A 14,569-nucleotide genomic window follows, 5' to 3' on the forward strand; every position below is an offset into this window, starting at 1 on the left:
TCAAGAAATCATAAGGCCTTGGACACCCAGACGTCTACAGCAGAAGGGAAGAACTTATTGGTACCAATATAGTCTACAGAGTAATATCTCACTGCCTAATATCAATATCTCTTTAACTGTAGAATAGTTTGTGGTCCTGGTTCAATTATAAATCAAGCTGGCTTTGGAGTTGGAATGTGGCTCTCTCATTCTCTAAACTCAAATATGTTGTTAAAAGAAAAAAACTAAGAGATTCTGTCTTACATCAGAAGAGCTAACTAGTGTGCAACAGAAGAAAAACAATAATCTAAGGACCATTATCATCAGGATTATAATTCTCTCCACACTTATTCTTGATTTCTCAGAATTCTTTCTTACATGTCATGTCATCTTTAAATCCAAACTTTCCATTTTGATATTAATAACGTTCAAGTTTTCCACAGTGAAAATAAGTCTTCCCAATAGCAATCTCTGTTCAAGTTTTCCACAGTGAGAATAAGTCTTCCCAATAGCAATCTCTGAAGTCTCCAGAAGGAAAATAGGGCCCCACAACAATGACTCTACTCAGTCCAGAAAGATGCCATGGTACCTAAGAACATTACTCAGTGATCAGCTTTGCAATGAAAACTCTTCAGGACAGTTCCAAGATGAGGTGGTCCATCATACCACACTTCCATCCAGAATCTCAGAAAATCTTATCCATTACTGAGACTGGCTACAGACTCTACCACTAGCCCTATTGAGATCTAACTATCTAAGCTTTCTTACAGGACCCCACAGAGATACCATCACCCCTAGACAGCAGGAAGCAATTCTAAGAAAAGGACGCTCCTCTCCCAAATGTTTGTTTTTCTCAGGGATATGGATGGATGGTTGTAGGGTTGAGAGTGGAACAATAAAATTTAGACTCAATATTCTCCTTTAGAAAAGAAAAAGGAGAATGGATAGGTATAGGATATTAAGGTAGATTATTGTATTTACTAGTAAACTACTTCAGTAAAATATCAGCACTGATATGGATTGTTGTATATTGATACAAATGTAAACTATTCTTATATTCCTATTTAAGATAATTTGTATATTGATACAAATACAAAACTATATTTATTGTATTGCACACATATTCCTACACCTGTTCATAATTTTTATATTGATACAAATGTAATATTATATTTGTCATACTGTACATATGTTCTACCTCTGTTTAGAATATTTTGTATATTGATACATATTAGGATTATTGTCATATTGCATATTCCACTATACATTCCTACCTCTGTTTAAGCTATTTTATGTATTGTCACAATTTTGAGGTCATTGTCCTTATACTGTACATCTGCTTTGTTAATGTGAAGCCTTAGTCCTTAAGTTATTTAAGTAGAGAAGACTTATTGAGCTATAGTCACTCATGCTTGTCATTTCTATAGTTACGTTAATCAGGTTCTCCAGATTTACAGAAACATATGTTAGATGGATATGTTGTCTTCAAACACTTCATAGACCTAGAGAATATGGCATTTAAATGTTTTGATAACTTAGAATTCTATTGACATGAGACAGGATTGCTCCTGGCAGTACTGATCTGATCCCGAGAGAATGTTGGGCTTCTAAGACATTTATGTTTAGAAGTTTATCTTCTTCCTGGCACATAATGGCCTGCTGGGCAAAGAACTGCCCTTGCCTCAACTGCTGACAGTACGAATGATGTCCTTTCTGGATGAGCGGGACACATGGAAAAACAACTACTGAACCTTGCCAATACAGGTTAAGATAGTCTTTCAAAATTCCTGCTTCAGAAAATGGTCTATTAGATACTCTAGATCTGTAGCCAATTTGTATGTACCAACAATGCTAAGAAACCTTAGGTGACTGTCCAGGCTGCCTACTGTCTCTATCTACTCTCACAAGATTCCCAAAAGCTGCTTGCATCCATCTCTTGTTTTCTCAGGTACTATTATGTTCCTTCTCAGGTCTTTGATGGAGTTGAAGATTAGATAATTACAGTTACAATCTTCTCATATCTTAGCTAGAACATGTTAGTACTAGAGTCAGAATCTTCAAGATAGGACAGCTACTGGAGTGATCTTGGTAAATTGCCATTTACAGACATTGTGAACATTTAGCATGTCTTTCTTGTTTGATGTTATTCTTGTTGGTTATAGTTCCATTTTTGTTTAAGTTATCACACTTTGTTTTTCTGGATAATATTTAATAATCTTTTTTTTTTTTTTTTGGTTTTTCGAGACAGGGTTTCTCTCTGTAGCTTTGTGCCTTTCCTGGAACTCACTTGGTAGCCCAGGCTGGCCTCGAACTCACGGAGATCCACCTGCCTCTGCCTCCCGAGTGCTGGGATTAAAGGCGTGTGCCACCACCGCCCGGCTTAATAATCATTCTTATTGTAATATGTGGGTGGTATTGTGTTCCCCAAAATATTGTGTACTCTAATAAATTTATCTATGGTCAGAGAACAGACAGCCACTAGATACAAAGGCTAGAAAATGGTGGCACTCACACCTTTAATCCTAGCATTCCAGAGATAGAAATCCCTCTGGATCTCTGTGAGTTCAAGGCCACATTGGAAACGCCCAGGCATGGTGACACACGCCTTTAATGCCAGAAAGCCAGCCTTTAATCCCAGGGAGTGGTGGTAGAAAGCAGAAAGATATATAAGGTGTGAGGACCAGAAACTAGAAGCATTTGGCTGGTTAAGCATTTGGCTGGTTAAGCTTTCAGGCTTTGGAGCAACACAGTTCAGCTGAGATTCTTTCTGGATGAGGACTCAGAGGCTTCCAGTCTGAGGAAACAGGACCAGCTGAGGAACTGGTGAGGTGAGATAGCTGTGGCTTGTTCTGTCTCTCTGACCTTCCAGTATTCACCCCAATAACTGGCCTCAGGTTTGATTTTATTAATAAGAACCTTTAAGATTCCTGCTACAGTAATAGTTTGCATTAAGATTAGAACCTTTTCTTATTTAGACAAAAGGGGGAAATGTAGCGGTATTTGCTCCACCCATGACCTTGGACTATACAGCCCAAAGGAGGTGGTTCTTCCTGCCGTTTTACGTGACCTCTTATAAGGAGTTAGAGAAGGGTCACAGGCCCCTTCTCCCTGCTCCTGCCTGCGAGGTGGATTTGCTCCCAGTCAGATCAGAGGATGACTTCTGCTGTCTACTCTGTTCTGTAATCATGAGTGTATTTCCTCAATTTATATCTTAATAAATTAAATTCTGTTACTCATTTAATACACTCACATGGATTGATTGTAATAGCTGTGTTTTCTAAATGTGTTACAGCTATGGCATAATGGCAGTTACTGCTTTCCAGAAATGGGAATCGAGCATTGCCAGAGGTGCCAGATGGAAAATACCTGATTTTTTTTTCAATGTAAGATCTCCCTGTTTACAAATGTTGGAAACTAAAAACAAACAAACAAACAAACAAACAAAAAACACCTCTGTGGGCCAGACCCCTTAGTGGCCCAGACAACGGCTGTTGGTCAGCAGCCTCCTACTCCTGACTTTAAACAAGCCCTCTACCCCAAGGCCTTCGCAGGCCTCCGACTACACACCGTTTCTTTCTCTTACCTCTTTACAAGTCTAGTTTATACTTCTTAAGGATCTGATGTTCCTGGTCAATGATCCTGAGGCTGTGGAATCTAGGATGGGAGATGAGGAACACGATAAGCATTGTTTTGAGGTTTTCAGTGGTGTTTTGCACCCTGAAATAGGCAGTAAATTACATTTTCTTGCAGCTCTGTGTTCCCATTAGGAATTTTCCATTTCTCTGAATCCCTTCACATGTGGTGAGTCTCTCCATACCTGTTACATCATCAAGGTATGAGGAGTTTAGGGTGCCCACTCTTACCCGGCTGATCAATAATTAAGACAAGGACTTTACTACAGCTGCTCCCATGCACACGCGCGCGCGCGCGCGCGCGCGCGCGCGCACACACACACACACACACACACACACACACACACCCCAAGGCAGGGACTTCTTGCTCATGGACAGAAGTGGTATTCAACCCCTGCTGCAGAAGGGTTTCATGGATCGTTGTAGTCTAACAGATGGCGAGAAGTAGGAGAGGAACTTGGTGGGACACCCCAAAGCCACACAATCCTGAATACTGATAGAGATGACAGCACTCAGCTGAATGTCCCTCTTCTGCTCTGAGCTCTTTTTCCATCTTTTATTTCTTTAACTGATTGAGAAGAAGACCCACCAAGCCTAGCTGGTATCTATACAACATGCTCCTGGTGTGTTTGCCTCATTAGGGAAGATCCCAGTGTTCTATCCTGGAACCTCTAGCTTCTGTCTATAGCCACTTCTTTATTTGTTCATTTTCAGGTCCTTCAACTCCATTGTCACCAGCCTTGACATCTCTCCTGATTTGAGACACATAGCTGTTTACTCACCATCTGTCCTTGATGTCTAATAGGCACTGAAACATGAGCAGGTTGGGCCTGGAGAGATGGCTCAGCAGTTAAGAGTACCTGTTACTCTTGTACCACATGTAATTCTAGTACAAGTGAACCAATGACCTCCTCTAGCTTCTGTGGGCACCAGGAATGCATGTGGTAACCATACATACATGCAAGCAAAACAGTCACACATAAACAATAATAAAAATATATCTAAAAATTTAAAAACCATGAAAGGAGTAAAGCTGAGCTTTGGGTTATGTATCTTCAGACTTGTCCCTCTAGTCTCAGTAAATGTTCACACCATGTTCTATTTCTCAGACCATCATTGAAGCTTCCTTTGGCTCCCCTCTCTCTGTCCTATCCTGTCTTAAATCTGTAAGAATTTGGCTCCTCCTTTAATAATACGTCGAAAACCCAACTTTTTCTAAACCCTTAGTCCACACTATCATGATCTGTCACCTGAATTCACAAGTAACAGCCTCCATGCTGTCCTCCCAGATTCCACCTTTGCCCTTCACAGTCAATAACCATACAACCGTCAGAGTATCAGGGCATCCTCGAACTCTGTCCAACCTTCCCATGACCCCCACTTCATTTACCAAAAGAGCCAAACCCATCAGTATCCTGTAATCTGCTCTTCTCACCCTTATATCTCGACTAAATTCCTTATTATTCTTATTTTGGTTCCCTCACACTTAATCAGTGGTTTTTTGTTGTTGTTGTTTTTACTTTTCAAAATGCACACTTCACCAAATAATCCCATACAAGCTTCCAAAGTTCATGCAGATGTTACTTTCATGGTAAGATATTCTTTTCAGAGTTCAGTGTTAGCAGTTCTGACCTACTCATCTCATCTTCCTTCCTCACCTTCTGTCCTTTCTAGTTCTTTTACTTGCTTTATTTTCCCTATAGTGTTTATCACCATCTAACACCCAATAAGATTTAGTTAACTTTCCTTGATTTAGAGCTATCTTGCTTTTCTTACTAGGTCCTAGAAAACAAAGATTTGTTCTTTAATAGTTTTTTTTTTCTATTTTGTAATCACTAGCACCTAAAACAATGACAGGCATAGTCAGTACTTAGTAAATATGTGCTGGATAAATGAATTAAGAAATAATAGGACATGAAGTAAGAAGATCTAAAAGATGGGGGCTAGGGAGATGCTCAATGGTTAAGAGCTCTTTCTACACTTTCAGAGGACCTGAGTTGAGATCCCAGCACCCACATCAGAAGGATAACAACAGCTTTTAACTCCAGAGGGGTTTAATTACCTCTGTTGACTTCTACAGGCAACTGTACTCAAATGTCAACATTCACACATACACACACACACACACACACACACACAGTTAAAAATAAAATGAAATCTTTAAAAGCAGTATTCACAAGGTTAGCTCTCCTTAAAGATCTATTGTGGAGATCTGTCTCCCATCAGAATAAATACATTTCTGCTTCACCAAATTAAAGTCAAAGAAAAATTGTGTAAGACAAGAAAAAGTATGTCTGCAATGAAAAAATGTATGGAGTGTTTTTTTTGCCAATATACTGATAGAAGTATGGTGAGGGACACAAACAATCAGTTCACAGGTGGGAGAGGTGGCAAATCACTGAAGAGATGCTAACTAAGACAGCTAGACAATATTTTCACCCAACAAGCTAGAGCAGCATTAAGAAATGCATCGAACACATTAATGAGGCCACTGGGGAATAAAAAAAAAAAAAAAGGTGGGGGCAAATTGAGATAGTCCTGGGAAGGCAAGTCTGCCATCACTGTGCAAAGGACAGTATACACATCCTGCAACCCAGTAGGGGTTTGTCTTTTTCCCTTCAGAGATGTATCAAGATATATGGAGATATATGTACAAGGAGGTTTATAGCAACATCAATCATAAAAGCCAATGACTGCCAACAACCCGTTTCCTTCAGTAGAAGATTGTTTAATTTCTACTGTTCCACTTTACAGGTAACAGTATATACCTACTTGAGGGGGTTGTGACAAATGCAAGCTTGTAGAGCATGCATTTCCTTTATCCCTCTTATTAAAAGTGAGGTGGGGGTATAGGTATATATTCATATCCTAGATTATGCGTGCACTAAAAGAAATAGTTTGAAAAACACTCAAGAAACTATTAACAAATATCTATCCTGAAATGGGAAATCTGAAGTAGAAGAGGGGCTTTGATACTGCTTATATTTTCAAGGAAATTGAATGTTTTGTAAATCTTCTAATACAAATATTTGTTTTAAAAATATCATCCCGCACATAAATAAACACTGGATTTTGGAAGACACCTTGAGACCCATAGGAGTCACAGGCTCCCAATTTCTCCACTCCAGTGCTCCTTTGTGTTCCCTTTTACTGCCATAGCCTTACTCCTGTCAATCTGAGTACGGGGACTCCTCCTCCACCACCCAGGACCTACCCCAAACCCTTCCTATCTGCCAGTCACAAAGACAACTGCATTTAATGGCCTGTTTCCCTCTCCCCCAGCATAAGCTTTAGGAAAAAGAACAGCCGTGGGGAGCTTTTGTCCCTGTTTTAGAATGCAGTTCAAAAGCCCTGCAATGATCTAGAAAAGAGAAAAGGCTGAGTGGAGACTGTAGGCCCAGGATGCTTTGCAAAAAATTACTAAATTGCACATATTAGGATAAAGGAAGAAACCATATATATCAACCACAAGTATTCATCCTTCTCATTTTAGGGCTGAAAACCAAATCCAAGCTTACATGTTACAATAAGCATCTTGTTGAACTTTACTGATGTCAATACTCATGAAGACAGTGAGCTTGGGAATGCCTTGTGTTTTCTCCTAACTTTTCATGGGAAAGTGAGGTTTACACCCATATTCAGTGACAAAGTTTAACCCTCATCGGCTCTGGGGAAGTGGTTAGGATGGGAAGTGGGGGAAAAGCAAAGTCATCAAATACAAGAAATTGGTCAATGTTGACTGTCAACTTGATTAGATAACACTCACACACATATATATATACATACACATACAAGTGTATACACACACACACACACACACACACACATATATATATATATACATACATACACATACAAGTACTTTTAGTTCACTATGGGCACTAGTCATATTTCAACTGCTCAATGGTTCCATGTGGCTAGTGACAATCATAATGGACAATACACATAAGGAATGCTCCTGTGACCACGCAAGCACTATTGGATAGGCTGGAATGAATGATTCCAGTGCCCTGTAGTTTTCTGAGACCAGAGACCTCATTGAAGGCATTGCCAACAGCAGCCAGATATGCCTGGGATGTCATCTATCTCAATGTTCCAATTCCCTGAAAATCCATTAACACCAAGAAAGGCACTAATGACAGCTCATGGGGACCCCATGTCTTGTGTCTCATCGATTTGGATGGTTTGAGATGTCACATAGTCTAACATGTCCTATGTGAGGCCTATGCTTGTCCAGCTTCTAAAATACATTTCCCTATCCTTCAATAAGGGGTACAAAAACACGGGACTCTTCAAAGGGATAGCTATGTGCTTGAAATGTTATCTTTGCAATTTTTTCAATAAATGAAACAATAATAAAAATTCCTAACAGGAGAGTGGAGAGGTTACCAGGCTGTGAGAAGGAGAAGATGGTGAGCCAGAGAATTATACTGCAGGGCCCTAGGGAGGCAGCCACGTCTGTTTTGCTCCTGATGTGGGATCTTTCCTGAGACACTGCTTGAAAAGCGGTGGTACATCTAAGCTGCCAGTAGAAGTACTGCTTATTGAGCAGCTACTGTTTCCCCAGGCTCTGAGTCATGGTCTGTTCCCCAAACACCATCCAGCTGAACTTAATACAACCCAAATCAGGCTCCACCCCTCCAGTTTCTCCCATCACATTTAAAATACAATCTAGACCAAGAAGGGCACTGATGCTGCTTCTCTGCCATGACGACCTTCACTCACATGTCACCCAGTGTGCTCCTCATCCTGCTCTCTTCCAGGCCTTCGGCACGTCCAGTCCGCTTCCTCCCGAGGCAGTCTAACAGCTCTTGCCTCCACTTTGCTTCTTTCTGGGCCACTGCATGGACAGGTCCTTCTTGTCACGCAGCTATTCGCTCTGACAGTCCCCTTCTGTAAGGTTTTTGACACTGAATAAAAACAAGACTTTCTTCCCAGGCCATCATTAGTCTTACATCTCCTGTGCATCTTCCCTATAGCCCTCATTACTCCTGGAATTATCTCCTAACTCTGCCCAGGTTCCCTGGCAAGAAAGCCTGGGGATTCTTGTGCAGTGACTGGCTCCCTCGGGGACTTGTCTCAGACAAAGCTTGCAAGGGACTGAGGGAAGTGAACCAGGGCATGAAAGAAGATGAGTAGAGATGGATTCTGATGTTGTCTGGGCCTCTCCTTCCCTTTGGGACCCCCACAGCAAAAAATGTTTCTCTGAGTCAGCTTGCCTTTCCAAGGGAGACTATCTCTTGTCCCACACAGCCATCAGTTAATGACTGATTGCTGCCCTGGGGAAAAGGACAAAAAGTTTTAGGCAGCCCTAATTGTGTGACACCAGGCTTCTGCATAAAGATGGAGGTGTGAGTGGTTAGGAGGTGGGAATGGGCACACCAAGGGGCCCTGGAAAGAATCTTCTCAGTTTGCCACATGCACATTTACTAATCTGTGTTTGTCAACCCTGCTAGATTTTATATTTCATGCTGGTAAGGATTTTGCTTGCCTCATTGACTGTGTTTTGTCCCTTAACATATAGTAAGCACTGGTGAGCACAAGTAAATACTGGCTGAAGAAAGATACAATGGGTTAATTCACATGCTAACATACTTTTGCTTATTCCATCAGATAATCTTTACAGCCATCCTGGGAGGCAGGACTTCCAAGCCTGAGTCTGTTCCAGACTTAGAATCAAACATGTCTGAGAGCCAATTAGTCCAATAGGTTGGATAAAAATAAACCACAAAGTCAAACTTTTTTGTAGCTTTTACCTGGAGCCTCTCTCCAAATCCCCATGACTTCTTCCACGCACATCAACACTTTCTTTTGTATTTCAAAATATTTATTCCCCAAGCCTCAGGCCATGAGACCAAGAGCCATGGAGAATAAACATAGGATTGTGTTCTTCCGTGTTCATCTTTGTTACCACGTATGTTAAGATACATTTTAAACAAACAGTAGTGGACAGCAATGTGGCATGTCCAGGGCGTGGTGGGGGGGTGTATATTTGCCTAGGTGATGCATTAGGGGGCATTAATATTATATAAGGTTACATTTTAATATTAAATATTAATATTTCTGTGGCTTCTTTCTGTAATCCTAGCTCCAATGCTGTAGTTAGAGTTTCTATTGCTATGATAAAATGCCATGAACAAAAATGATTTGGGGAGAAAAGAGTTTATTTCTGCTTACAATTCTCAGGTCACACTCACTAAGAAAAATCAGGGGAAAAAAATCAAGGCAGGATCCTGCAGGCAGAAACTGAAGCAGAGGTGACAGAGGCATGCTGGTTACTGAATTGTTCCTCATGGCTTTCTTAGCCTGCTTTCTTATAACATCTAGAAACACCAACCTAGGGTGGCAGTGCCATGGGCTGGGCCCTCCCACATCAATCATTAATTTTAAAAAGTGCCCCACAGGTTTGTCTGCACAGTCGATCTTAAGGTGGCACTTTCTCAGGTGAGGGTTCCCCTTCTCAGTTAACGCTAGCTTGTGTCATGTTGACAAAATCCAGCCGGCACATCAAGGGAGGAAGAGATAGAAGGGTCCCTGGGGCTATCTGGCCAGCCACTCTAGCTAAAGCAGTAAAATCTCAGTTCAGTGAAAGTCCCTGTCTCCAAAAGTGTGTTGGACAGCCATTGAGAAGAACCTGATGTTGACTTCTATAGGGATGTGCACTCACACCACATGCACTCAGGAGGTGTGTGCATGAGCACATAAACCACTCACAAGCACTCACCCCCAGATCCACATGCACTCAGAAGGAAAGCACATGTGTGTGCATGAGCATACACACACACACACACACACACACACACACACACACACACACACACACACTTTCTTTAACTATGTTGGAGGCATTATCTAGCTACCAACAAGAATATTCCCAAATGCTTCATCCCATGTTCATTCATTGCTAGGGACTCATCAGTCACGTTAAAGAATAATGCTTTAAGACTCGACTCTATTTTAAATATATTCTCATTAACTTCTTGAGAATTTCATATAATTTGTTTTGATCATATTCATCCCACTCTTCCTCCTAACTCTTCTCAGATCTATTCAAATTCCTCCCTTAACTATATGCCCTCTATTTTTTTAATATATAGCCCATTGAGTCCAATTTATAATGTACATATACTCCTGGTTGTTGGTCAACATGCGAGGGACCACCCCTTAAAGGAAGTTGAATCTACTTGGCAAAACGGGATATGGGGAGTAATGGGCTCAACTGACTGGAAGTTGACCTTAGAGAAGTGTAGGACTACAAAAATAAATCTGAATGTGTCAACAAAAGCAGGACATAGGGAATAAAAATTTATGTCTCTGTAGATACTCTGAATCCTGTTAGCAATTTGTAACCTTATGCTTACCTCACCCCTATCCCCCTTATCCAATCCCAAGCTGCATGTAAACTTTTCCTATATAAACCCTTTAAAGTGAGCGCTCAGGGCCATTCTCCTCCACCTGCTGTGTCAGATGCTGGACACTGGACCAGGCTTACTTGTTTTGTTAATAAAAACCTCTGTGTGCTTGCATTGGATAATGGCTCTGTGGTACTCTTGCTTGGGGGTCTTGCGATCTCAGCATTTCTGATTCTGGACAGATAGACTTCTATAGATGTCACAACCCCAACTCCTCCATGCTCCTGAACATCATACATTTGTGGTTTGACTGTGTTATCTTTCTCAGGTCAACATAGTGACCCTCCAGAGGCCATCAGGCCAGGTGTACACTGTACTTCTTTATCATGAGGAAGGGTGTTCTTTGAGCATCTGCAGGAACAGTGTTCTGTGGAATCAATTTCAAAGTTTCTGTTCTTAGGGGATGGTGACAACACTCTGGACAATTCTGAAGATGGCAGTGCTGGGAATTGAACCCAGGCCATCTAAGTGGGAGACAAGTGCTTTTCCACTGAGCTACATTGGTGTTATAAGGTAGAGTCTCACTATATAACTCAGACTAGCCTTGGACTCATGATGTAGCCCAGGCTGCCTCAAACCCACCATCTCCCTGCTTCTACCTCCCATCCACACCAAGCTGGAGTTTTGTTGTTACTTTTTGTTTTAAACAAATTCTAGTCAAAGTGGGAACTGATGAGTTTGGTAATTACTACATGCTAGAATTTTCCAAATTTACTTGATTATTTGTTAATCACATGGAACACATTTAAAATGCTAATTCCCAGGCTCATTTCCTGAAGAGTCAAACATAGGAGCACACAAGAATCTGTAAGCCATTGAACCAACTACTTGCTGAAGAAACAAGGCTCTAAGATCCCCCGTTATCTTGTTTTGTGATTTTTGAGTGTGTTGCTCAAGTACTCTTCAGTCTCTTTCCCCATCTAAATACTAGGTATAAAAATATCCCCTTCACAAGGCTGATGCAGCAAAAAACTGCAGAGTTATTTTATGCAGACATGCTTCAAACTCTGCTAAGTGCTGGGGCAGGTCTAAAACAAGTCCAGTTTTCAGCTGATTTGTTGTAATGGCTCCTAACATATCCAAGATGATTAAATTATTCTGTTCACAACAGAAATGTGGGAATCCTTTTTTAAAGTTTATTAAGAATTCATAGATGGGGACAGCAGAGTATTAAACCAAGTACCCCTTCTAAGCTTGGTAACCTGAGCAGAGGACATGTGACAAACACATGGGGTAGCTTTATTAATCTCTGCAGACTCTTCGTTTCTGTTGCTGTGATAAAACATCCTGGGGGAGAAATCATTAGTTTTGGCTCACAATTTTATATTACAGACCATTACTGCAAGGAAGTCAAGGTGGTAGGGGTTAAAGGAACTAGTCACATGGCACCACGTCAAGAGCAGAGAAAGAACGTGTGCATGCTTGGTTCCTGTGCTCCGCTTGACTACTCCACTCTTACATAGTTCAGGACACCCAGCCCAGAGAATGGTGCTGCCCACAGTGAACTATGTCTTCCCACATCAGTAAATACAGCCAAGCCGCAGGCTCTTCCACAACCAGTGTGTAGACAAGCCTTTACTGAGACCCTTTTAAGATGATTCGGGGCTATACCATGTGATCATTAAAGTTACCTCTCACACCAGGTGTTCAGGATGATGGTAACATGAAGTTCACATATGAGAAGCTCCTAGCATTTCTAGAGCTTCTTCCATATAAGATGGGAGTGGATGGGGAGTAGGGTAGATGGGAGGCAGGAGTTGGGGTAGGAAAGGAGGGAGGGGAACTGTGGTCAGTATATAAAATAAATGAAAAAGTGTTAATTAATTTTTTTTTTTTAAAAAAAAGATGGTTCAGTGTGATTCCAACTGGCTCTGTTGACACTTGAGAGATTGTCAAAAACTATGATCAATGATGATGCACACCTAGAATTCCAGCAGTTGGAAGGCGGAGGCATGAAGATATGAGTTTAAGTCCAACCTGGGCTACATGATGAGACCCTGTCCTATCTCAAAAAACAATAAAAAAGAATCTGGCCTCTCAGGCTCTTCTCTTTAAATATTCAAACTAGTACATGTGAGACAAAGGTCAAGAATCTGGCTCCTTAGCAAAGCTGGGAAGGAGCTCCACATAGGACACTTGCCTTAAAATGCATGAGGCTCTAGGCTCAGTCTGTAGTGCTGCAAAAAAAAATAAAGAAATAAAACATTGTGCTCAATCTTTAAAAAGTATTCCTTTTGCAAATTTCTAGGATCAAAATAAGATCTGGAACACCTGGGTTAAGTATTCATTTCTCCCCTGGCATTATGAGGTGAGGGACATCAGTAGCTCCCTTTGTGAATGAGAAAAATGAGATCAAGACTTTGGTCAGGTTTTGAGGAAGGTCAAAGCTGGAATTAAACCTCGGGCTTCCAAGACAGAGCTTTGCTACATGCCACAGTGGTGGTGGGGGGCGGAGGGGACCACCTCTCATCTAGGCTTTTTGTTTACATCCAGAAGAGCTGGCATTTATCAGATGCCAGCCTAACCTTCAAAAAAAACTTCTTTGGTGCCCTCTAGTCAAAGCTATTTTTTAAATCTTGCCTCTTTAAGTCAAAGGGGAAGGAGGAGCAACCTGACCTTACATCCCCAAAGCTATGCATTTATGATTGCTTCTTTTGCTCATTACCCTCTGTGTCACACTACCTGGCAGTCCTTTCTGCACCTTGAAGCAAACATGATCAGGGAAAAATGAAGCCACAATAGCATGATTTGCCTTTGTCCACTCAGTCCCCACTGCACCTGCTGACTCTTGCTGTCTCTCAGATGTGCCAGACCTGCTCCTGCCTCAGGGCTTTTGTACAGCTGTTCCCTCTGACCAGAACGCCAGTCTCCATATGCTATATAATTCTTTCCATTGACTGGTCAAATTAGCATTTTCCTACTGAGGCCTTCTTGATCATCCCTCTTTGAGCTGGGACCACACCTGTCTCACCCAATGCACATTATTCTCATGTTTAATTCTCTGTTGACTGCCTTCTTACATATGAAGCAATTTTAATATATGTACTATATGTTCCCACCACTTAGCACACCAATATAAGCTAGGTAAAAGATTCATGCTCAGAACATGCCTCCAGAACCTCTTAAAACCATAGTCAGCTCAGATTAGATGCTCAACAAATATTTTTTGATAGAAGGAATGCTATGGGGTAGTCTTTCTGTACCCTGTGAATATGTGTTGTTACCATTGGTTAATAAAGAAGCTGCTATGGCCTATGGCAAGGCAGAATAGAGCCAAGTGGGGAATCCAAGTAGAGAGACAAGGAGGAGGCAGAGGCAGAGGAGGTGCTAAGCACTGCCAGGCAGGGCAAGATGTAATGGAACACAGGTAATGCCACAAAGTCACATGGCAAAACATAGATGAATAGAAATGGCTTAATTTAAGATGAACAAGCTAGCTAGCAAGAAGTCTGAGCCATAAACCAGTTTGTAATTAATATTAATAAGCCTCTGAGTGATTATTTCATAAGCTGCTGCAGGCCAGGTGGGACACAGGAAAACTTCCGG

The 14,569-nt window shown here is 41.3% G+C and overlaps 1 long non-coding RNA gene across 1 annotated transcript in view; it reads right to left on the bottom strand.

Annotated features, from left to right (window-relative positions):
• LOC114707340 overlaps positions 1-14,569 on the bottom strand; it is a 242,212-nt gene that overhangs the window by 14,107 nt on the left and 213,536 nt on the right. The window contains exons 3-4 of the long non-coding RNA XR_005090426.1: positions 8,337-8,504; positions 3,563-3,633 (exon numbers count right to left, since the gene is read on the bottom strand). This is a non-coding gene — a long non-coding RNA (uncharacterized LOC114707340). The remainder of the gene's footprint in view (positions 1-3,562; positions 3,634-8,336; positions 8,505-14,569) is intronic.

Source organism: Peromyscus leucopus, chromosome 8b (genome assembly GCF_004664715.2).
Source record: "Peromyscus leucopus breed LL Stock chromosome 8b, UCI_PerLeu_2.1, whole genome shotgun sequence".
Taxonomy (NCBI): domain Eukaryota; kingdom Metazoa; phylum Chordata; class Mammalia; order Rodentia; family Cricetidae; genus Peromyscus; species Peromyscus leucopus.